Genomic DNA, 24,364 nt, shown 5'->3' on the forward strand with positions numbered 1-24,364 from the left:
CAACACCATGGTTAATTTTGTGAGAGCAAGCATACCTTGGGTTTTGACATTGTGGATTATGCAGCCAGAGCAGTCCACCCCATGAACACTCTGTGTGTTGTTTGCTGTCAAAGTTCAATAATAAGGTTGCTTGAATCAAATAAGGAATGTGTAACACTACCTAGGCTTCACCCCCTTGCAAAGATGCAAAATAGTTCATTCCATGGGGTAGAAGCAAACCCAGCATGGAACATTTCATTGTTCACTCAACAAAGATGTCCTAACTTCTTCAAAACCTACTTTAATGCGATTAGCACAAACATTTGGGAACCTGAAAAAGGAGATAGAAGAAATATTTAGCATGTTTTTGCCTATTTGTGGCAACACTTGACAAAGTTATGTATCAGTCTCACTTTTGCATCTCATAACACATAACCGGTGCTATCAAGGAACCTTGATTAAAGTTCAAAACAGAGGTATTATACTTTTTAAAGTCAGTGGAGGCTAAACCCTCAGTAGATATACTAATAATCGTAATTGTATACATTACATAACATATAAGATTATACACCATTTTTCATCTATTCTTGTTTTTTATTCTTAAACCGACACTTTTTTGGCTCGGCATGACTTCATGCCTGTTCATCCAATATACACCGTTCTAACTTCATAATGTTTATCCCATTCAGGACTCTTTGGGACTTTTTCAACAATTTTCTAAAAATTCCCAGATTTTCCAGTCTCTCGTGAAATCTTTCCCATTTAAAATGAATGGTTTTTTTTTTTACTTCCACAATTTCCACATTTTTCAATTGATTCCAACTACAACACATTCCACTCATCCTGGTAATTGAAACTAGCAAATTTCCAGGTTCTAAAACATTCCAGAAATTCCCAGACTTCTCGGTTTTCCAAAACCCTATTCCAACCCTTTTTCCTTTCAGTTTTACCGTCCACATTTCTTAACCAATTCCAGCCATTGCTCCACCAAAACATTTAACATATTCAGGACATCAAACGTATCTATTTTATTTTTCCTGAAGGTTTCCCAGTTTTCCCGAAATTCTAGGAATACCCATTTTCAATTACAAAGTGTTACAAAGTTAACATTTCTCAGTCGATTCAAAATTTTTTGGCACAGAACCATTCATCACATCCAGGGCAATTGTGCTATCATCCATAATTTAAACATTTCCAGAAATTCCAATATTTTCAGGAAATTCCCATTCAGATGAATGGGCAATTTTCCAAATTCCAAAATTACTGCATTTCTCAACTGTTTCAAACCAATCCACCTTTAACACATTTTGAAAATTCAAATGAACAATTTTCGAAGATCAACAATACTACTATTACTTCTACTCTCAGGAGACACGGAACTAAACCCTGGACCTGTAACCACCCGGTTAATGTTGTCCCGCCTGGCGAAGCCTAGCAATGCTGCTGCTAACGACGCCATTGAAACTAACTTAGCTATGGGACCTTGTCAGAGCTATGCTAAAAATATTAGCTCTCCACCTACGCCAGCCTCTATTGCTCATCTCAACCCGAGCTCACGTGTGCTCCAGCGGTCGGCGACTAGAAGGAGGACTTCACACCGTTCATCGATGCGATCGGCGGGCCGGCGGCGGAGGAGGACGAGCCAGACACCGGTGAAGACAGCGGTCCGGAGGCGGACAGCGCGACGGCGGACAACGAGGTGAATGTCGACAACTACACCCCGGTCTGCAGTAGAGATGGCGGAACGGGTTTCCTCGCGGCCTCTCCCTGGTCCCTGGCGGTCGGGGCCGCGGCTCCTGGACCCGTAGCCTATACAGGATTCAGGGGCCTCTTCATCCATACCTGGTCTTTGTTCTAAGCTACACCAAAGCCCGCAAAATCAACAATCCCCCCTACCTGCCCCCCTCCCCCCCCTCCAACTCCGCCCCTCCCCCTCCCCCTTCACCTGGCTGACCAACAATAGGCCCCCCCTCCCCCTCCTCCCCCTCCTCTCCCTCCTCCTCCCACAAGCCTCTACATCAAAACAGAGAACTGGACTGCTCTTCATCTTCATCTTCAACTTTAATTTCAAAAACAACATCCATCCCTCCTTTTTCTGGACATTACCACTACACAGCACTCTGATGCTCTTTTTGGTTCCAGTGGAATACACATCATTCACCTTAATGTAAACAGCCTCTCTGAAACCAAACTCGACCAAATAAGAGAAATGTTCCTCAACAAGAAGGTAAAAATCATGTGTTTCTCTGAAACCAAATAAGATCAAAGTGTTCCTGACTCAGAGATAGAGATAGAAAACTTTTCGGTTATCAGAAAGGACAGGAATAAACATGGTGGGGGCGTTTGTATGTATATTCACCAGGATATAAAATACATAACTCGCACTGATCTCGACCACAATGCCCTTGAATCTGTGTGGGCGGAAATCAAATTTAAAAACGCTAAGGATAGGGACTGTATACAGACCCCTAATCAGAGTGATGTCTATGGGGCTCTCGATGAGTGCTTGGCTGGGGTAGACTACGTGGAGAAAATTATAACTGGAGATCTGAACACAGATATTCAACGCAGAGATGTGCCTGTCTTCAGATCCTAAAGCAAGCTTTTTAATCTGCACGGTCTGTCCCAGCTAATAACACTACCTAAAAGGGTGTGTGATTCCACCCAATCAACCATAGATCTCATTCTCACTTCAGACCGGCCTAAAATAAAAAATAGTGGGGTCATGATCTGTGGTCTTAGCGACCACTATCTAACCTTCTGCACCCGCAAAATAGCTAAACCCATAGTTAACGGCCACATAACAGCTCAATCCAGATTCCTTAAAAAATACTCCAGTGATAATTTCAACCTAAAATTAGGTGAGTGGGACTGGTCCCCTGTGCTCACGAGCAACCTGGTTGATGATGCTTGGGAACGTTTCAAAACAGCGTTCCTAGCGATACTAAAGTACATGGCTCCCGTGAGAACAGTCAGGATCAAAGCCCGCTCTGATCCATGGATGAATCCGGACCTATTAGCTACCATTAAAGACAGAGACAAAAAATACTCCGAATACCAAAAGTGTAAAACCGAAGTAGTTATACAACCCAATAATATCAACCTCAAATCACTCCTTTCAACACTCAAAAAGCAATGCAATAAATTAAGAAATAAGACAACCAACCTGACTAAATCCTTAAAAAAAAATTACATTAACGACAAAATAGAGGAAAACACAAATAAGTCACGTGAGCTCTGAAAAATCCTCAACAACCAGCTTCCTGGTTGCAGCCAGAAACTTAAAACCAGACTCACCAACATCAACATCAAGGAGGGTGACTCCCTCATTACAGACAAAATGGAGGTAGTAAGCAGTCTTAACACCTTTTTCACCAGCATAGCCACAACTCTAGTCAACAAGCTGTCCCACCACTCTGGTCGCTTTGGTGTAGAATAATTTACAGCCTTATACAGAAAGCTAGGAGTGTCCAACAAAGATTTCAAATTAGAAATGGTCTCAGCTGACGAGGTGCTTAAAAAATTGAGCGCGCTCCACCTAAACAAGGCCACCGGCCTTGACAATATCCCCTCCAGATTCCTCAGGGACTCTGCCACCACCATTGCCCCAATCATCACGCACATAATAAACCTCTCAATTACACAAGGCCAAGTACCAAAAGATTTCAAGATAGCAAGAGTAACTCCCCTCTTTAAAAAATGAAGCAAATTGGAACCTGGCAACTACCGACCTGTTTCTATTCTCAGTTCCATTTAGAAAGTAATGGAAAAAATAGTTTATGAACAGGTCGATGGTTACCTTGCCACTAATAAACTCATGTACAAATTCCAATCCGGCTTCAGAACTAACCACTTCACTGACACATGCCTTCTCTATCTGACCGACCACATCAAACATGAGGTGGACGCGGGCAAATACTGCGGCATGATCATGCTGGACCTTCAGAAGGCCTTTGACACCGTTAACCACGCTATACTGTTGGATAAGCTCAGAGCAATCGGATTTGATAAAACCTCATCGAGCTGGATACAATCTTACTTGGAGGGGAGGGAACAGGTTGTAGAGGTGAACGGCATCGTGTCACCCCCCCTCTCAGTAAGCTGTGGAGTCCCTCAAGGCAGTATTTATTAGGGTCTTTAATATTCCTAATATACATAAACGACATGTCATCAGCATGCGACTGTGAATTGTTCTTGTTTGCGGATGACTCGGCCCTGCTGGTATCCGGCAAGGACAAGTCACAGGTGGAGAAAATCCTCAGTGCTGAACTCTGTAGAATTTGCACCTGGCTCGCTGACAACAAGCTATCCATACACTTGGGTAAAACGGAATCTATCCTATTTGGGTCCCACATCAACCTTAAGAAAGTCAGTGACTTCACTATAAAAGTGACATTGTAATCACCAGGAAAGATGAGGTTACCTACCTAGGCTCCATTCTAGTGGCTAATCTTTCCTGTGATAAAATGGCAACCAAGGTAATCAAAAAGGTCAACCAACCAACGAGATTTCTCTATAGAATCTCCTCTCTGCTCCACAAAAGCACCATGAAGATTATAGCAGGAACTCTCATTCAACCCTTTTTCGATTACACATGCACCTCCTGGTACCCTAGCACCTCCAAAATCCTCAAATCTAGACTCCAAACATCCCAGAACAAGCTAGTCAGATTACTTCTAGACCTCCACCCCAGATCCCACCTCACTCCTACCCACTTCTCCAAAGTGGGCTGGCTCAGGGTGGAGGACAGAGTAAAACAACTTGCACTGAGCCTGGTCTATAAAATCCACTACACCTCCCTGATACCTAAGTACATGTCAAACTACTTCCTAAAAGTAAATGACCGCCATAACCACAACACCAGGGGGAGCTCCACTAACCACGTTAAACCCAGATTCCGATCTAACAAAGGTCTTAACTCGTTCTTTTTCTATGCCACATCAATATGGAATTCACTCCCAGCAGGTGTAAAAGAAAGGGCATCTCTATCCTCCTTCAAAACCGCACTAAAAGAACACCTCCAGGCAACTTCAACCTTAAACTAACACCCTCCCTTTCACATCCTACCTCCCCGGATTGTAAATAATCAAATGTAAATAATCAAATGTAGATACTTATTCTTACACTTTCTGATCTCTCTCTCTCTCTATGTCCACTAATTGCTGTACATATCCTACCAAGTCAGTCCTACACTGTTACAATGTTCATTTCTCTGATGATGCAATTGTTGATGACTGAAGTGTTGATATCAACCAAACCTAACCCCCCCCCCCTCCACATCCCACACCCCGGGTTGTAAATAATGTAAATAATTCAATGTATATACTCTGATGATTATTTTGTGTGATGACTGCATTATGATGATAGTATATATTTGTATCATGAATCAATTTAAGTGGACCCCGGCTTAAACAAGTTGAAAAACGTATTCGGGTGTTACCATTTAGTGGTCAAATGTACGGAATATGTACTGCACTGTGCAATCTACTAATACAAGTTTCAATCAATCAATCAATCAATCAATCAATCAATCCTTGGTTTAGGTTCATTCTCAGTCCTATCAAAGCATTTTAAAAGCAAGATACTTAAAGTTGATGCTGTGTCAGCCGTGTGTGAATGAGCTGTTTAGGTTCCTTCCATAGCAACACACAACGAAAGTAAAGGAAATCATTAAAATAGGTGGGTAATACAAGACATGATGTAAAATATATTTTTAAGATAATATGGTTCCATGAGAATACACAACCCTTTCAATCAAGAGACAAGTCAGTGTTAATTAACACAAAGTTGACTGTGACCTCGTAAATCTTTTGTGGATTCCTCCTTCACATTTCATTCTATTTTAAAGTATTTTACACTCTTTGTAAACAAAGTAGAGGTTAATTGTCTACCTTAAGGATAATCAGGGCCACTTTAATTATTATCGGGTTTGTACAGACTAGTAGGCAACTACTGAAGCAAGGCGAACACAAGTCTACACCGCTAAACATATTTTGCCACCTACCCCACACATTAATACTGGGACCGAAATTGTTAAATTTCTATACAAAGACATTTTCAAAGTTACAATGGACTTAAAGTTAGGGCTATTTGCAGACACCACGACCACCTTTTGTTCAGGAGAGAACACACAGAAAACAAATAACAAAAAATGAATACATTAAAGAGATGGTTTGACAAAAAACGACTATCCTTGAATCACAGTGAAACTAAAATAATTGTATTTGGTAACAGTTATAGAATTGAAAGACAGACACAAATACAAATGCAGATTAGACATTGACAAAAAGAAAATAACTCAAATGTATAGGTGTAACAATAGAAACCTCTTTTATTAAAATAAATACAACATTTAGTGGCAGAATTATAATAAATAAAGCAAAATATGCATTGGAGCAAAAATCTGTTTATATTCTCTACTGCTCGCGTGAGGTAAATAGGGCTCTTGATTGTGTCTTTTCAAAGAGGTCTTCAAGCTGCTCTTTGTTTGGTCCCTCACCTAGGACCTGTTTGTTTAGGGAGACCCTACCAGGGGGCAGAGAAGCCCCCAGGCAATATAGCTTCTAGGATCATTGGGACATCCTCACATGTTGATTTTATACTTTGTTGTTTTATCATTATCTTTGAATTATTTATCTGTATATTGTAAAGTGTCTTTGGGTCTTTTGAAAGGCGCTTATACATTCAATGTTTTTTATTATTACTATTATTACCACGATAAAGTGACAGCTGAGGGGAGGATTTTTTCCCACATTAAGTTATCAAATCAATCAAAGTTTTTTTATATAGCCCTTAATCCCTCTTCCCTCACCCTGGGTGACTGGTGCACTGGATGCCCAGTGGGTACGGTTAATAATGTGAGAGTCCAGTCGTAGGTTTTTGATACTTCACAATTACTATGTATTTAACAGTGGCGTGCCCCTATCAATATTTCATATACTGTATATAGGGAGCAACATCAGAGGAAATTAAATTAAATGCCTCTTTTATCCATATGTCTGGCGCAGATGTGTCGTTAATGTGCAGTCTCCTCCGCAAGGCATTTACAAGATGCAAGCTGACAGGGGTGTGTCAGCAGGCTTCAGGCCAAGTTCCTGTGCACAACAGCTGGGGACAAAATCCGTCTTTGGCCTTTTGACAACAGAAAGACCCACACATTCATGTACTAACACAGACTGCAACACTAGGGCTGGACAATTAATTACATTTTGATTTTGATTTTGATTTTGATTATGGCTTCTCACGATCATGAACATATAATGATATATTTTTTAAAAGAAACAATGTATGGGCCGCACAACGTGCATGCAAATTCCGGAGCTTGTGACGGTGAAATGGATCATCAATCAATCAATCAAAGTTTACTTATTTAGCCCTTAAACACAAATGTCTTAAAGGGCTGCACAAGCCACAACAACATCCTAGGCTCAGATCCCACATCAAGGCAAGAAAAAACTCAACCCAATGGGAACAACGAGAAAGCTTGGAAGGGACCACAGGTGTGAGGACCCCTGGGTGACCGGTGCAATGGATACCGAGTGGATACAGTTAATAATGTGAGAGTCCAGTCCATAGTGGGGCCAGCAAGGGATCCTCTTGCATGTAGACAAGTCGGGGCGCAGAGACATCACCGACTGATGCATAAGGAGTGGTCACCCCGGGTCTCGACTTCATGTGCAAGTCCAGTCCATTGGGAGGCCAGCAGGGGATCATCCTGAACGGAAACAAGTCAGCAGCGCAGGGACGTCACCAACTGATGCACAGAGGAGTGGTCCATACTGGGTCCTGACTTTGGACAGCTAGCGACTCATCTGTGGAGGCTGCTTCGTGGTCACCTGATAACTTCTCCATGCAGGTGAGGGGTGCAGAGCAGAAAAGAGAGACAGCAGATCAACTGGTCTAAAAAGGGGTATATTTAAAGGCTAGAGTATACAAGTGAGTTTTAAGATGGGACGTAAATGCTTCTACTGAGGTAGCATCTCTAACTGTTACAGGTAGAGCATTCCAGAGCACTGAAGCCTGAATAGAAAACGCTCTAAAGCCTGCAGACTTATTTTGTTTTCTGGGAATCACTAATAAGCCGTAGTTCTTTGAATGCAGATTTCTGGCCGGATTAATGGTACAATACAATCAGCAAGATAGGATGGAGCTAGACCGTTAAGTATTTTATACGTAAGTAGTAAAACCTTAAAGTCACATCTTAAGTGCATAGGAAGCCAGTGCAGGTGAGCCAGTATAGGCGTAATATGATAAAATTGTCTTGTTCTTGTCAAAAGTCTAGCAGCCGCATTTTGTACCAACTGTAATCTTTTAATGCTAGACATAGGAGACCCGAAAATAATAAGTTACAGTAATCGAAGGAGACGTAACGAACACATGAATAATGATTTCAGAGTTGGTGGTGAACAAATTGGGACAAATTGGGACAAATGTTAGCGATATTCCGGAGATGAAAGAAGGCTGTTTTAGTAACACTCTTAATATGTGACTCAAACGAGAGAGTTGGGTCGAAGATAATACCCAGATTCTTTACCGAGTCGCTCTGTGTAATTGTTTTGTTGTCAAATGTTAAGGTGGTATTATTAGATAGATGTCAGTGTCTAGCAGGACCGAAAAATCAGCATTTCCGTTTTGTTAGCATTAAGATGTTAAAATTTAGTGGACATCCATTGTTTAATTTCATTAAGACACGCCTCCAGCTGACTACAATCCGGCGTGTTGGTCAGCTTTAGGGGCATGTAGAGTTGGGTGTCATCAGCATAGCAGTGAAAGCTAACACCGTATTTGCGTATGATGTCACCTAGCGGCAGCCATAGGTGGATTAATGAACGGGCCTACCGGGCCCAGGCCCAGGGGGCCAGAGCCCCCAAGGGGCCAGGTCAACTTGGCCCCGCGGCCACGACCCACAGAGGGTCATAGGCCCCAAAGGGCCAGGGCAACTTGGCCCCGCGGCTGCGACCCACAGAAGGCCAGAGGCCCCAAGGGGCCAGGTCAACTTGGCCCCGCGGCCACGATCCATAGAGGGTAAGAGGCCCCAACGAGCCAGGTCAACTTGGCCCCGCGGCCGCGACCCACAGAGGGCCTGAGGCCCCAAGGGGTCAGGCCAACTTGGCCCCGCGGCCACGATCCATAGAGGGCCAGAGGCCCCGAGGGGTCATGCCAACTTGGCCCCGATCCATAGAGGGTCAGAGGCCCCAAGGGGCCAGGCCAACTTGGCCCCGCGACCACGATCCACAGAGGGCCAGAGGCTCTCAATCATTATTATCAAAGCTAATTCTCAAATTGGATCACACAACCTCACTCACATATTCTTTATCAATTATTAAAGGTTGTTTCTGAATTTTGATCACAGAACTTAATGCAAATATTCTTGATTGATTGGCAAAGCTCATTCTCAAATTTTGATTACACAACCTTACTCTAACAAATTATCATTATCAAAAAGCTCTATCTCGAATTTGGATCACAGAATCTCACTCAAGTATTCTTAGCTGTGCCCCTCCCCCATCGAGTCTTTCATAAACCGGTCTGTTCTTTTAGAATCTCCTCATTTGGTACTTTGAACTCGTGAGTGACTGCTCAAAATTTGGTTTCCTTTCCCTCAGTTCAGACTCAGAGATAATTTGAAATCATTCCACAAGAAGTTTAACGCGCACACACACACGACACACACACACTTGAGTTGAGCATTACTTGGAAATTCTTATATTTTCCATTTTGCTGTTATTATCAGCATCTTCCCATTTTGTCCTTTTCTTTCAAAAAAGTTTACAGTCTGACATTTGTCACTGCTGTCAGTTAATAACTTTTTGGTCTTTGACCCATTTTGTCATTTTCTCGATTCGATCGTCACTGACCACTCTCTCCTGTCTGGCAGACATCGTTGCTGCCATCATAGCCAGCAAGCTGCCTGCAGATAGCAACATTTTGGTGTCCTTTGTGAAAATATTTAGAAAGTAGACAAAAGTACACAAAGTTGTACAACTATTATTTTATGATCTTTTTTGTTTGTTTGTTTGTTTCTCTGTTACTGTGTGTGGCCAATTAAGCGACTTTTGGCCATACCTGGCTGGTGACATTTAGCGACTTTCTGGTTGTTGTTAAAATTAATAATAGCAACAGTTCTCTTCATCTTAATGCAATTTATTGTGTCTGTCTCTCCACATTTTGCCATTAGGTACTTTGAGCTCTTGTTGGTCAGTCACTCTAAGGTACATTGTTGCTGCCATCATAGCTAGCAAGCTGCCTGCAGATAGCGACATTTTGGTGTCCTTTGAGAAATATTAAGAAAGAAGACAAAAGTACAAGACATTGTACGATTACTATCTTTTTAAAAATTATTTGTTTCACTGTCAGTGTGATTGAGCGACTTTACCGCTAGATTTCACGTCTTTTGGCCATACCTGGCTAGCGACTGAAAACATCATTTAGCGACTTTTTGGTTGTGAAGATAAGTGGTAAAAGCAGATCTGCCTGTTGGTCTTCCCACATTTTGCCATTTGGTACTTTGCACTCTTGTTGGTCACTCCAAGGCATTTGTCCCTGCCTTCAGCTAGTCACTTGGCTCTTTTGGAATTTATTTCACTGTAATTGGCTCTCTCTTTCTCCTCAGTACAAATCAGTCTGTTCCCTTGCCATTCATCACTGACCACTCCGCTCTCCTGTCTGTCAGACAGTGTTGCTGCATGCAGATAGCTTGGGGTCCTTAGTGAAAATATCAGAAGAGAAAAGTACACAATTATCTTAATCATCTTTTTTTATTCACTGTCAGTCCTTCAGTGAGTCCCAGTGTGTTGGCGATTAAGCAACGTTGGCATTCGATTTAGAGACTTTTGGCCATACATGACTGGCGACTCAAAACGTCATCTAGTGACTTTCGCTGTCTGAGTTTAGCATTGATTGGAAATCTGTTATCAGTTCTTATAGAAATCAGCTGATTTCTGCTTTTGACTGGTAATGCTAGATTGCTAGTTTTGAAAATTGCATCACTCACACACACACACACACACACACACACACACACACACACACACACACACACACACACACACACATAGTTGGTTAAGCTGTTGTGATAGGCAAAGAGCCAATGTGCACAGAAAGAAGGGAAATATGGATCATAAACGTCTAAGTGGAGGAGCTAGAAAAAAAATTCAGCAAGAAAAGAAAAAAAAGGAATCAGTTTTACTTGAGAGTGTTCCAAATATCTCCAGCTTCTTCAGTACAAAGACATCTGCTGAAAGCAATTCTATAAATGCTACTGCAAATTCAGCTAAGGTTAGCAATGCACCTGAGCTAGCATGTAGCTCCCAAGATCCTGAGACCACTACAAGTGTACGCACTGAACCAAATGCTTCGGATGCTAATGATTCAACCAACTCAGCAGTAGCCAGTTGCTCGGATGAATGTGAGGTCACTGCACCTCTGGACAGCATAGAAAATGAGTTGAATCTTTCTTCAACACCATCTACAGTGACAACTCTACCTAGTGATCCCGCTAAATGGGCCGATACCCTCACTGAGTCAATGAAGGAAGTTCTTATTCAAAGAGGTGCAAAATCATTTCACAACCGTCACAGCCATTATCCAGCTTCTGTGAGGAACAGTGGGCTAGGAGGCAAAACCCGATGCCTAAACAATGAATATTTTACTTCACACCTGCCCAATGGACAACGAGTACAAAGAGAGTGGATGATGTACTCTCCCTCTACTGGTAATGTTTACTGCTTTGCATGCAAACTGTTTTCCCCAAAAACGCATTCTTTTGTGACAGGCTATTGTGATTGGAAACACTCAGAAAGATTTGGTGAACATGAGCGAAGTGCTGAGCACATAACCTGCATGCAAGCAGTCTTGAACCGCGCCACAGGTGCCACAGTTGATGCAGACCTGTTCAAACAGTTTCAGGCAGAGAGCAGCATGGAGGCAGGTGTTACAAAGAGTTGTTGCAGTCATTAAATTCCTTGCAGAAAGGGGCCTTGCATTTAGGGGTAAAAATTAATCGTTAGGGTCTCCTCTCAATGGGAACTACCTTGGTATTCTGGAGGTCCTGGCTGAATTTGATCCCTTTCTAAAGGATCACATCAGAAAGTTTGGGCAGATGGGTCGAGGTAATACCTCATATCTGTCCTCCACCATTTGTGAGGAATTCATTGAATTGATGGGTGCAAAAACCAAACAGGCTATAGCAGATGAACTGCAAGCAAGCAAATACTACTCTATCATTGTGGATTCAACCCCAGATTTATCTCATGTGGACCAATTGACATTCATATTCCGTTTTGTTAGCAAAGAGGGCAGTGTTGTTGAACGCTTTGTGGGTTTTGAGCCCATTACTAGCCATACAGGTGAAAGTTTGGCTAACTGTGTCATGTCTGTGTTGGAAAATCTAGGGTTAGAGCTGTCAAATTGCAGGGGGCAGGCTTATGATAATGCCAGCAACATGTCAGGGAGGTATAATGGGTTGCAGGCTCACTTAAAGAAAAGCAACCCATTAATACACTATATTCCATGTGCAGCTCACTCTTTGAATTTGGTGGGAGTCAACAGCATTGACAGATGTGGAAATGAAGTCTCTAAGTATTTTGACTTGATTCAGTCTATTTACAACTTCACAACTGCATCCACACACCGATGGGACAGGGTATTTGGCAATTCCAACATAGATCTCACACTTAAAGCTTTATCCAACACGCGTTGGAGTTGCCGTGCAGAATCTACCAAAGCACTGTGGCAGAACTACAGTAAAATAAGAGCAGCACTACAGGGTATTTCCACTGATGACACAGAGAAACGAGACACACAAACTGAAGCTGACAGTCTAGTGCGGAAGCTGGATTCACTTGAGATGGCCTTCATGGCAGGCTTTTGGGACACTGTTCTGTCCATATTTCAGGCCACAAGTCTGCAACTTCAAAAAGCAGACATGGACCTTGGTACAGCAGTTAGATTGCTGGAATCTCTGCGCACCTTTGTTCTCTCCCAAAGAGATCTATTTGATCATTTTGAGCAGAAAGCCTTAAACATGTTGGGTGGCACCCCATCTTACAGGGCTGAACGGACGAAGAAACGTAAAAAGTTTGCTGATGAATCAGCATCCCCAGATGTTGTGCTTGAGGGAAGGCAACTGTTTCAAATAGAGACATTTATTGCCTCTATTGATCAACTGAGTTCAAGCCTTAATCACCGTCTGGAGGCCTACAAACATCTGAACAATTTGTTCAGTGTCCTTTTCTCTTTGGATACAGAGTCCAATGCTTCAGTCCTTCACAAGGCCAAGATTCTCACTGAATCATACTCATCTGACCTCAATGAAAGTCTTGGACAGGAGCTTATACAGTTCAAATCTTTTATACAGCTCAACAACACTGATGAGGAGAGGACCCCTTCAGGACTGCTCAAAACAATAATACATTTTGGACTACAGCCTACGTTTCCTAATACATACATTGCGCTACAGATTTTTCTCACTCTACCGGTCAGTAACTGTGAGGGAGAACGCTCATTCTCTCTTTTGTCAAGAGTCAAAAATGAGCTGCGCACAAGAATGACTCAGAAAAGATTAAATGCGTTATCTCTAATGGCAATTGAGAGTGAGCTGACAAGAGAGTTGGACTTCAATGATGTGGTGGATGATTTTGCGAAATTGAAAGCACGAAAGAAACCCCTTGCTTAAAGGTGCACTGTGTAAGATTTTTAGGTTGTTATTTCCAGAATTCACCCATTCACTAATGTTAGGCTACCTGTTTTCATGAATACTTACCACCACCATAAAATTCTAAGTATCCATTATGACTGGGAGAATTGCACTTTCGCCATTTCTGGGAACTGTCTGTCACCTGGATTCTGAAGATAGGATTGACTTTAGGCAGAAGCTTGGTGCTTTCTCTGGCAAACTGAACCTCAAGCTTCATTCTCTGCAGCTTTGCATTCTTGTTCAGACTTTCATCGACAAGGAACTTTTCAACTTCCCCACTATCGTGAAGGGGCCACCAAAAGATTTCAGTGTGTCCAGCATGTCTAGTCTCTTCTTCTCCTGTCTTTGAGCCATCTCTTGTTTCTCGTCAGCCCAACTCTCGAATTTTGCCTTCATGAGTTTACTCCAGTTGAGTTCAACCTCTCTTTTTGCTTGTGCTGCTGCCTTGAAACCTCTGAAGCTCCTGGCTCTTCTGTAAAATTATTGACCTATTGACTGCGTTCAGTGTGCCCAACTTCTTCAGTCTGTAGTCCACCTTGCCACATTGTCTCTCCATCCCAATGTTGTGCACAGGGGTGCCATCAATGTTACTAGCCTGTTCACTGACAGGGTCCATTGGGAAGGTCTCCTCATCCATCCCATAGTCCATCCTCTGCCTGGCCAGGACAGTCTTCAGATGGGGCAGCATGAGATCTGTCAGCTGCTTCACTTCATCCAAGTATTCGGCAGCCACGTCTGACACTGAGTTCAGGACATGTCCAGTGCCTGTCCAGCCACTATAGCATTCTTGCTGTCTACATCCAGATCCACCATGAAACTCTGTAGCACTTGCTCCATCTTCATATCGGCCTCCGCCAACCGCATCACTTTATTCATGGCACTGCTGAAGCCCAGTGTAGTGTGGGTGCCACAAAAGATCTGCCCTGCTGGTTTTTCCAAGTTGTTCATCTCTGCCAACAGCTTTGAAAAGCCTTTGTTGTGCTCTGTGCTGTCAGTCATATGTGCATCTACAAGTTTATAAACATCCTCCACATTGACTCCTCTGACCGACGCCAGTATTTCGAACCCCATATCCACTTGCATTTCTATGTCCTCAGTGGTCTCTGGGTGAATGGGTAAGACAGGCAGAGGAAATGGGCTATCTTGACCTGCATGCAGCCCTTGTACCATGAACTGGCCTACACCTTTCTTTGTGGTGCTCTCCGATGCATGTGTTATCATTTTACCTTTCTCCTTCTCCTCCTCAAGCTTTCCCACAAAATAGATACAGACTTTGAGCCTCAATTTGCTGCACAGCTGCCGTTATGCCAAAGTGTTTTCCTAAGATATTATTTTATTTTTAATGATAGAAGGGAGGAAAAGGGGGCAAAAATCATGTCCAATTTAGTTTTTTGGGTGGGGTGGGGGGGTTATTTCATGATAGGTACCAACTTCCAATACATAATATCTCTCAAATGACCCAATGCACCATCACTGAAGTGGGCGTAATCATTTTCCAAAATGTTTATTTTTAGGCCATTTATCCCCTCCCCCTACCTGTGTCTGTGTGAAACCTGTGCTTGTCTGTGTGGTATACCTAATAGTGTGTGTGCAGTATGTGCACTCTTCTGTACAGTACAGTGTGCATGTCTGTTCACAGTATACAGTATTTCTTGCATAGTGCGTGCGTGTGTGTGCGCGTGCACGCGCGGGGTTGAGGGGCCAAGACCATGTCAGGCCCAGGGGGCCAAAATTTCTTAATCCGCCCCTGGCGGCAGCATGTAGATGCTGAAGAGTGCAGGGCCAAGAACTGAACCCTGTGGAACTTTGTACGTTACCATAACATACTCCGAGGTCACATTGTTATGGGAGACGCACTGCATCCTGTTAGTAAGATAGGAGTTAAACCAAAAAAAGGCTAAGTCTGACATACCAATATGTGTTTTGAGGGACGGCGTGTCGTGGTTGGGAGAGTGGCTGTACCAGCAACCTGAGGGTTCCTGGTTCAATCCCCATTTTCTTCCAACCTAGTCACGTCTGTTGTGTCCTTGAGCAAGACATTTCACCCTTGCTCCTGATGGGCCGTGGTTAGCGCCTTGCATGGCAGCTCCCGCCATCAGTGTGTGAATGTGTGTGTGAATGGGTGAATGTGGAAATAGTGTCAAAGTGCTTTGAGTACCTTGAAGGTAGAAAAGCGCTATACAAGCATAACCCATTTGATACGTTCTAATAAAATGTTATGATCTACGTTATCCAAAGCAGCGCTAATATCAAGTAGCAGCAACATGGATGACACATCAGCATCCATAGTTAGTTAGATAGGATGAGAAGTGAATGAGTGGAACAAAGACCAGGTCTACAAGAAGTCTCAGATCTCATCATGGTTGCTACTTATTATGTGACACAGCACAAGTATGCTTAATTTATAATTAATAATCACTAAACTCAACAGATACAGTAAGGCATATGATTTCCGCATATAGGTAACCACGGACGAAGTCACATAATTGGTCAATAAAATGGATTCCGCTGTTAAATGCAGAATATCAGGGAAATTGACATAAATGTGAGAGAAAGTATTTGTGTGGGAAAATAATGTTCAAATTAACCGCCCGAAACATGTCCTGGACTTAACAATGTTGAGATGGCCACTTTGACACAACGACTCAACTATGAAGCTAAAGCTGGCGAGAACAGTCCGTACACCCACAACACCTCTCATCTGCTTGTGTTGTTGTGAACGACATCATTGATGTAACATTAATGTACAACCATCAGTCGCAACTTGAGAGGGTCACTCTATTTTTTTTAAACCCTCAAATTGTCTCTACTAGTAAAGCTGATAACAACAGCACAGCACACTTTCTTCCTTCACAATAATAGCACAATGTGCCACATTTGGTCTGACTGCACTAACAAAATAAAGGTTTCAAAAAAGTACCTTACACAAGCATAATGTACTCAAATCACTTATTGATACTTTTACACAACTATTATGCTTTGACCAATAATTCTAGTCAAAAGTGTCCAAAGATGTATTACACCAATAAATGTGAGGATTTTTGCATTTACTGTAATTAACAAACATTTGATTACATTTTATTTGACACAAAAAGCACACACTCTATGGTTGTAAAATAAGTGTAAAAGATAAAAAATGGTATTAAAAAAAGTTTAATATTATTGTTTTTTATATTGTTATTGTTGTTTTATTACTGTTGTTATTTTACTGGATGTGGTTTATCCGTTACTAATTTGTATTCCTTTTTTAAAACTATATTTAAAGTTGAGTTTTGGTGGTGCAATAAATACTCATGTTTGCAATTTAATACATAATCGTGTTATAATCATAATTACAATACCCATCTAAATAATCGTGATTATTATTTATGCCACAATAGTCCAGCCCTTTCCTAGTAAAATACAAACGTCCTGTAAAAACTGCTCTATCAGCTCAAGAAGTGCTATTTACTCATTTACTTAACATGTGACCTAAACAACACAATATTAGATATTCAGTATCATTCAAATATATATGCTCACATCCACCTAGTGTGGCAAATTTGAATGTCCCAGAAATATCTCATATATAATAGTAGTTCAAATTAACACATAATTAACAATGCACCTGATAAAATCAATTAAACACACATTTGCACAGATTACTTTTTGCGCAGCTTTTTAAATGCAGACAGAGTGAATACATTCTTCCCAGAAGGGGATAACTTATACAAAGCCCTTTTCCACCGCAGGAACTATTAAAGGAAATTTCCCATTTCCCCTGGTAAATGAAATACCCCCCTGCGTTTTCACCAAAACATGGTTAAATAATGTTCCGTGGAACTAATGCAGTTCCAAGTAGCTAGATAGTACTTTGAAAAGTTCCTGCAGGAACATTAGAGGGGGAGGCCTGTGCTGTCAAATGTTGGTTGGTTTAACACAGTTGGGGTGTTTTTCAAACTTTTGAAGGTGATAGTTCAGCCACAATTACAGTATGCAGGGAGACAACTTGTTTATTTCTTGTGTATTTTTCTTACAACATACTTGACAACAGGGAGAAAATATGACGAAAGGATCTTTTGACTTGCAGGAACTTTTATGGGGTATCTGTGTGCTGAAAAACGCTGATTAGTAGAACTATCTTGTAGTGTGTTTACTCAGTCGTAGTCTTTAAACTAGAATGCAGTTTCATGCTGTTTATTAATTTTACAAACTTCATTGGGGACGGCGTGGCGAAGTTGGTAGAATGGCCGTGCCAGCAATCGGAGGGTTGCTGGTTACTGGGGTTCAATCCCCACCTTCTACCATCCTAGTCACGTCCGTTGTGTCCTTGGGCAAGACACTTCACCCTTGCTCCTGATGGGTGCTGGTTATGTGAATGTGTGTGTGAATGGGTGAATGTGGAAATACTGTCAAAGCGCTTTGAGTACCTTGAAGGTAGAAAAGCGCTATACAAGAATAACCCATTTATCATTTATTTATCATTTATTTCAAAAAGCTACAAGAAGTGGACAGACTCCTTCAAACATATTTACAGAGCATTATAAAGTAAATATTCACGAATAACTTTGTTACCTGCTGTAGTCAGTGACACACCATTTGTGTAGTTATTAGTCTCAACCCGAGTGAACCGCATGCTAATGCTTACTTGCTAATGCTAAATCTGATGCGTTCATGTTGTCGCTGTGCATAAACCTTGACATTGATTATTTATATGTTGTTGTTTACAGCTGAAATGGACCATAAGGAACCAAGTGACCCTCATGGATTCTTCATTTACCAAGGGAAGGACTTTCTGATTGTTGGACACTTTGGACAATAGCCTGACTTTTAATGTATAATCGGGTACACCTTGTTTTTAAATCATATCATTGTGTGAATGCTGAGAATTTTGCTTTGTATTTAATTTACTCATTGTATTTTTCGGACTGTAAGGAGCAGTTACAATCCTTTTATTTTCTGAAAAATCGGCCTTATATACGGAATAATTCTGGTTGTGCTAACCGACCTCGAAGCTATTTTCTTTGGTACATGGTGTAATAATAAGTGTGACCAGTAGATGGCAGTCACACATAAGAGGTACGTATAGACGTGTTGTTGCACTAGTGAGCCACGGATGAGGAGATGCTGCTCCGTTATTGATTTAAGTAAAGTCTGAATGTCATTCAAACCGTTAGCTCCATCTTTTGACACTTCTTCCACCCCGTCCTTGCACGCTACACCACTACAACAAAGATGGCGGAGAAAAGACGCTACCGAAGGTGAGCCACGTAAATAAGACCGCCCACAAAACGACACATCCTGAAGCGCTTGAAGATGGTCTGTAAAACATAATCCATGCAACATTTTGACCAAATAACCACCATTACATGTTACTTAGACCACAAACTATTGTTTTAAATGTAGAAAAAAAATCATATTTTTGACACCTTTAATGCGTTTTATAATCCGGTGTGCCTTTTGTAGAAAAATGGACCAGAATAGACCCGCTCATCGGCAGTGCGCCTTATAGTCCGGTGCGCCCTATGGTCCGAAAAATCCGGTACAGTTTGACCTAATATTGTCTGTTTATTTACATGGTGTATCAGTGTAGAAATATACTGTACAACTCATCCAGGTTAAAGGTTAGAGGAACTTTCCAAGTTCCTGAACTTTTGGTGGAAAAAGGCCTAATGTCTCTATTTAGAGAGAGATTTGCTCCACAGCCAATCTTATTTTAACCCACATCCTTAACTATGAAAAACACAATCCCTCCCTCCAACCACTCCACCTCCCCCTCCATAGGAGATTAAGCACGTCTCATTTACAGAAATGTTACATTATTTTCCAGAAGTCCTTTTTTTGTGTGTCAGACAGTAAAACTACAGCCATCTGGACTGACTATTATACTAATCCCAGGTGCCACACAAACATATAAAGCACTAACACACACGCACACACACACACGCATTCCCACACTCACACAAATATGCCAAAACAATGCAATGAATAACAAATATGATGGTTGATAATTACAACCAATTTATATGTAATGTGTTCATGTATTTGTGCTGTTTTAATGATTTATACATTTACTTTCAAACAGATTCAATTCAGTAGTAACAATAGGATCATTATTGCTCACATCCTACCAATGCACTCATTTTTATCTTTCTGGTTAGTTTTTGCAGCTGTTGCCTGTTGGTAAAGCAGATATGATTAGTTTCAACAACAACAACAAAAACAACAATAACAACAACACAATAGAGACTTTAAAATGTAGGTGCAGTAACTTGACACTCGAAGGTAACTTGAAATGTATTGCTTGACTTTTGACCTTGGTGAAGTGAAGGGAAGTGAATTATATTTATATAGCGCTTTTCTCTAGTGACTTAATATCTAAGTTACATTTAAACCAGTGTGGGTGGCACTGGGAGCAGGTGGGTAGGAGCTTTAAAATTTGTATTTTCATTTTTGGCCCTGGAAACAGTTACTTTTGATTTAGTGTTAGTAAAGATTTGACTTGGTAAAGGAAAATGACTATGATTATAGTGTCAGAAATAGAGGATAGCGGAAGTCCATGTGAGTACATTACGGTACAAACCACACTATTGTACAGTATCTAATTGGGTTAGTTATTGGCCTCTAATGTAACAATGTGTTCATATTCCTGGGCAGATATACGAATGCTCTTAAAATGTCACAATAAAGGCATTCTCTATAACCTGGCAGTCTGCTATATTCCTACATGTAGCCTACTTTTAAAGGGTGTATGTTAAATGCAAGAAGATAATTAACATTGCAGTGATCGACAGTAATTTACCATTTAATATGTTAAAGGGGAACATTATCACAATTTCAGAATTGTTAAAACCATTAAAAATCAGTTCCCAGTGGCTTATTACATTTTTCGAAGTTTTTTTCAAAATTTTACCCATCACGCAATATCCCTAAAAAAAGCTTCAAAGTGCCTGATTTTAACCATTGTTATATACACCCGTCCATTTTCCTGTGACGTCACATAGTGAAGGCAACACAAACAAACATGGCGGAAAGAACTGCAAGCTATAGCGACATTAGCTCGGATTCAGACTCGGATTTCAGCGGCTTAAGCGATTCAACAGATTACGAATGTATTGAAACGGATGGTTGTAGTTTGGAGGCAAATAGCGAAAACGACATTGAAGAAGAAACTGAAGCTATTGAGCCAAATCGGTTTGAACCGTATGCAAGCGAAACCGACGAAAACGACACGACAGCCAGTGACACGAGAGAAAGCGAGGAGGAATTCGGCGATCGCCTTCTAACCAACGATTGGTATGTGTTTGTTTGGCATTAAAGGAAACTAAGAACTATGAACTAGGTTTACAGCATATGAAATACATTTGGCAACAACATGCACTTTAAGAGTGCAGACAGCCCAATTTTCATCAATTAATATATTCTGTAAACATACCCTCATCCGCGCTCTTTTCCTGAAAGCTGATCTGTCCAGTTTTGGAGTTGATGTCAGCAGGCCAGGGAAGCTAGTGTCGATAGGGGGATTAGCTCGCTCGTCTGCGGGAACAAACTGCCGCTGTTGTGCCGTGCTACCGAGGTCCTTTGTCCCTGAATTGCTCACACACTCCGGCAGATTCAATGGGGGTCTGGCGGCAGATTTCTTTGACTTTATCGTTGGACATGCATCTGCTTTGAGTGTCGCAGGATATCCACACATTCTTGCCATCTCTGTCGTAGCATAGCTTTCGTCGGTAAAGTGTGCGGAACAAACGTCCAATTTCTTACCACTTTCGCATCTTTGGGCCACTGGTGCAACTTGAATCCGTCCCTGTTTGTATTGTTACACCCTCCGACAACACACCGACGAGGCATGATGTCTACAAGGTACGGAAAACAGTCGAAAAAACGGAAAATAACATAGCTGATTTGACTCGGTGTTTGAGAAAATGGCGGATTGCTTCCCGATGTGACGTCACAACGTCATCGCTCCGAGAGCGAATATTAGAAAGGCGTTTAATTTGCCAAAATTCACCCATTTAGAGTTCGGAAATCGGTTAAAAAAATATATGGTCTTTTTTCTGCAACATCAAGGTATACATTGACGCTTACATAGGTCTGGTGATAATGTTCCCCTTTAAGTCTTGTAATTTCTGATTAGACGTTTAGATGAACTTTTTGAAGAATCCTAGTTTAAAATCAATGGGATATACAGCTATTGAATGACACCATTATGGGTATCATCTGATGGCTACTGCACTGTATGTGGACTTTGATAAAAACTGCTGCACTTTATATACTTCTGCACTTTAAATGAAGCTGCTAAAATACTGTAACTTGACCACACACTGATTTGGAACTCACATACCCTCTATGTATTGTACTTGTATTTTAAATTGTTTATCATTATGTAATTTTAATATTGTTGTGTATTTTCAATCCTGTGTAATTTTATTGTGGATGTTAGATGCACCATAAAAGGACTTCAGATAGAAATTAGCATGGTGCTAAATCTGGTGCAGCCATCATCCTAATGTAACTGCACATTGTCCTTCAAATTAAAAATACAAAAAAAAAAAAAGGACTCTGCACACCATGCTAAAAGGAAGTAGATGCGAGATTTTCTAGACATCGGTGAAATAAAAGAAAATAAAAAGTATCACAATGTAGTGAAAATAATAATGGTTGTCAATGTTATTGAGTGTAGCAATATTTAAAAAGGTTAAGTAATAACAAATTGAACTGTCATAAATGTTTAAAAAAAAAAGGTCATACATTACATTTCAAATGTTCAAGTTAGTGCTGTATGCTCTGAACTCAACATGCATTGAATGAAATGATGTAGAGAGCTCATTTATAAAACTCAGAACAGGTAGGGAACATAAAGAGCGTACAACAAAGTACAACAATTGTTAAGGTTGCGTATCAGAAGGCCTCTGGTGGTTGTTTGCTTTGTTTTAAGTTTCCCTGGTGTTCAAAGTATTCTGGTATGACATTCAAGCGCCATCACAGCTTGGGAACAAGCATGCAGTGCTCAATCACACGCTCACTCAAACTGTTGCACTTGCTTCCACATGCAAGGATGGAAGTGACTTACCTCAAATCATTTGCCGCCGAGACCTTCAAAACTTCCCGACTCCCCTAAAGCTTGGGGTCCATGGTGCACACCGGTCCAAGTTGCCACATCAACATCTTGCATTGTTCTACCAACGGGGACAACTGACCCCACATCCCCCCCACCAGCCCCTCCCCTACCCCTCCCCCGAGGTCACCCCAGGGCCAGATGTGGTAGTGATATAACAAGAACATGATTACGGTTTATTTAGCCAATTCCCTGCTTGTCTTCGTCCTCAATAACATTGTGCTGCACGTTGAGAGAGAGAGAGAGAGAGAGAGACAGAGAGAGAGAGAGAGAGAGAGAGAGGGAGGGGGTGGGATGGATTGGGGGTCTATAAAGGGAGAGCGAGACTAAGGAGATTAAAAACGAGGTTGTGTTTTCTAACCTCTGCCTCATGCTCTCTTGGCTGCACTCCATGATCATCACTTCCTCACTTTCATCTCTGATTAATGCTGAAATAATATTATTGAATTTATATTCTAAGAAGATGTAATAAATGGAAATATGGTGGGGCACCAACTACTTTTGGGAGATACCAGGAAATTAATATTCTAGATTACTCCTTGTTGGACATTTCACTTCCACGCGTTACAATGTTATGAATTTTACGGATTAAATTAAATGAAATAATATTTTGATAGAAGTCCTCATGTTTGATTGCCTGTCACATGTGTTGCTAGGCAGACTTCTGACATTACTCTACATTTACTCCCAATAAACACTGCACAAACAAAACAGGACACAAATTGTAAAGAGAAGTGAATTATATTTACATACCACTTTTTCTCTATTCACTCATAGAGCTTTACATCGGAAAACCCAGCCATCCATCCACCCATTTTCTACCGCTTGTCCCTCTCGGGGTCGCAGGGGGAGCTGGAGCCTATACCAGCTGCATTCGGGCGGAAGGTGGTGTACACCCTGGACAACATTCACACTCACATTCACACACTAGAGACCATTTAGTGTTGCCAATCAACCTATCCCCAGGTGCATGTCTTTGGAGGTGGGAGGAAGCCGGAGTGCCTGGAAGGAACCCACGCAGTCTCAGGGAGAACATGCAAACTCCACACAGAAAGATCGAACCCAGGACCTTTTTTTTTGTGAGGCACAAGCACTAACCTCTGTTCCACCATCCTGCTCCATTGGGAAACCCATTATCTACATTTAAGATACATGTATACCACTGTGGGTGGCACTGGGAGCAAGGTGGGTGAAGTGTCTTGCCCAAGGACATCTGAGCAACGTCCCCCAAAGCCTTGGTTTTGATGGTTTTGCCCAAAGGTTTTTGATGTAGATGACTTTTAGAATGTTACAGAAAATACAAAAAAATCACACTTTTGTTTTGAACTTTTATTGACGTCAAACTGTTTGAGTAATCGCACACAAATATGGAGCTGCATCTGCGACCTTCAGGTTCGCCCGTTATTTTGGAGACATTGATTCATGTTTTGGTACGTCTGATCCCTTGTAAAGAAAATTATCTGAAAATGTAACCTAAAGTTCAAGCTGTCTTCAATAGCTAAATAATGGTACAAATGTTAAAATCTTGAAAAGGAGGATATTCCATCCATCCATCCATTTTCTACTGCTTGTCCCTTTCAGGGTCACGGGGG

General features: G+C 41.5%; 1 protein-coding gene across 2 annotated transcripts in view; it reads right to left on the reverse strand.

The window, feature by feature from the left end:
• kcna10a (potassium voltage-gated channel, shaker-related subfamily, member 10a) overlaps positions 1–22,855 on the reverse strand; it is a 36,210-nt gene extending 13,355 nt beyond the window's left edge. Inside the window, exons 1-2 of one of the 2 annotated variants that reach the window (XR_009817376.2) lie at positions 22,728–22,821; positions 6,315–7,821 (exon numbers count right to left, since the gene is read on the reverse strand). The gene's annotated coding sequence lies outside the window, so the exon portion shown is untranslated. Of the gene's footprint in view, positions 1–6,314; positions 7,822–22,727 lie in introns of those variants that run through there. The other variant, XM_061979863.2, reaches the window with a different exon arrangement.
• Between the last annotated feature and the right edge of the window lie 1,509 nt (positions 22,856–24,364).

Source organism: Nerophis lumbriciformis, linkage group LG01 (genome assembly GCF_033978685.3).
Source record: "Nerophis lumbriciformis linkage group LG01, RoL_Nlum_v2.1, whole genome shotgun sequence".
Lineage (NCBI taxonomy): Eukaryota > Metazoa > Chordata > Actinopteri > Syngnathiformes > Syngnathidae > Nerophis > Nerophis lumbriciformis.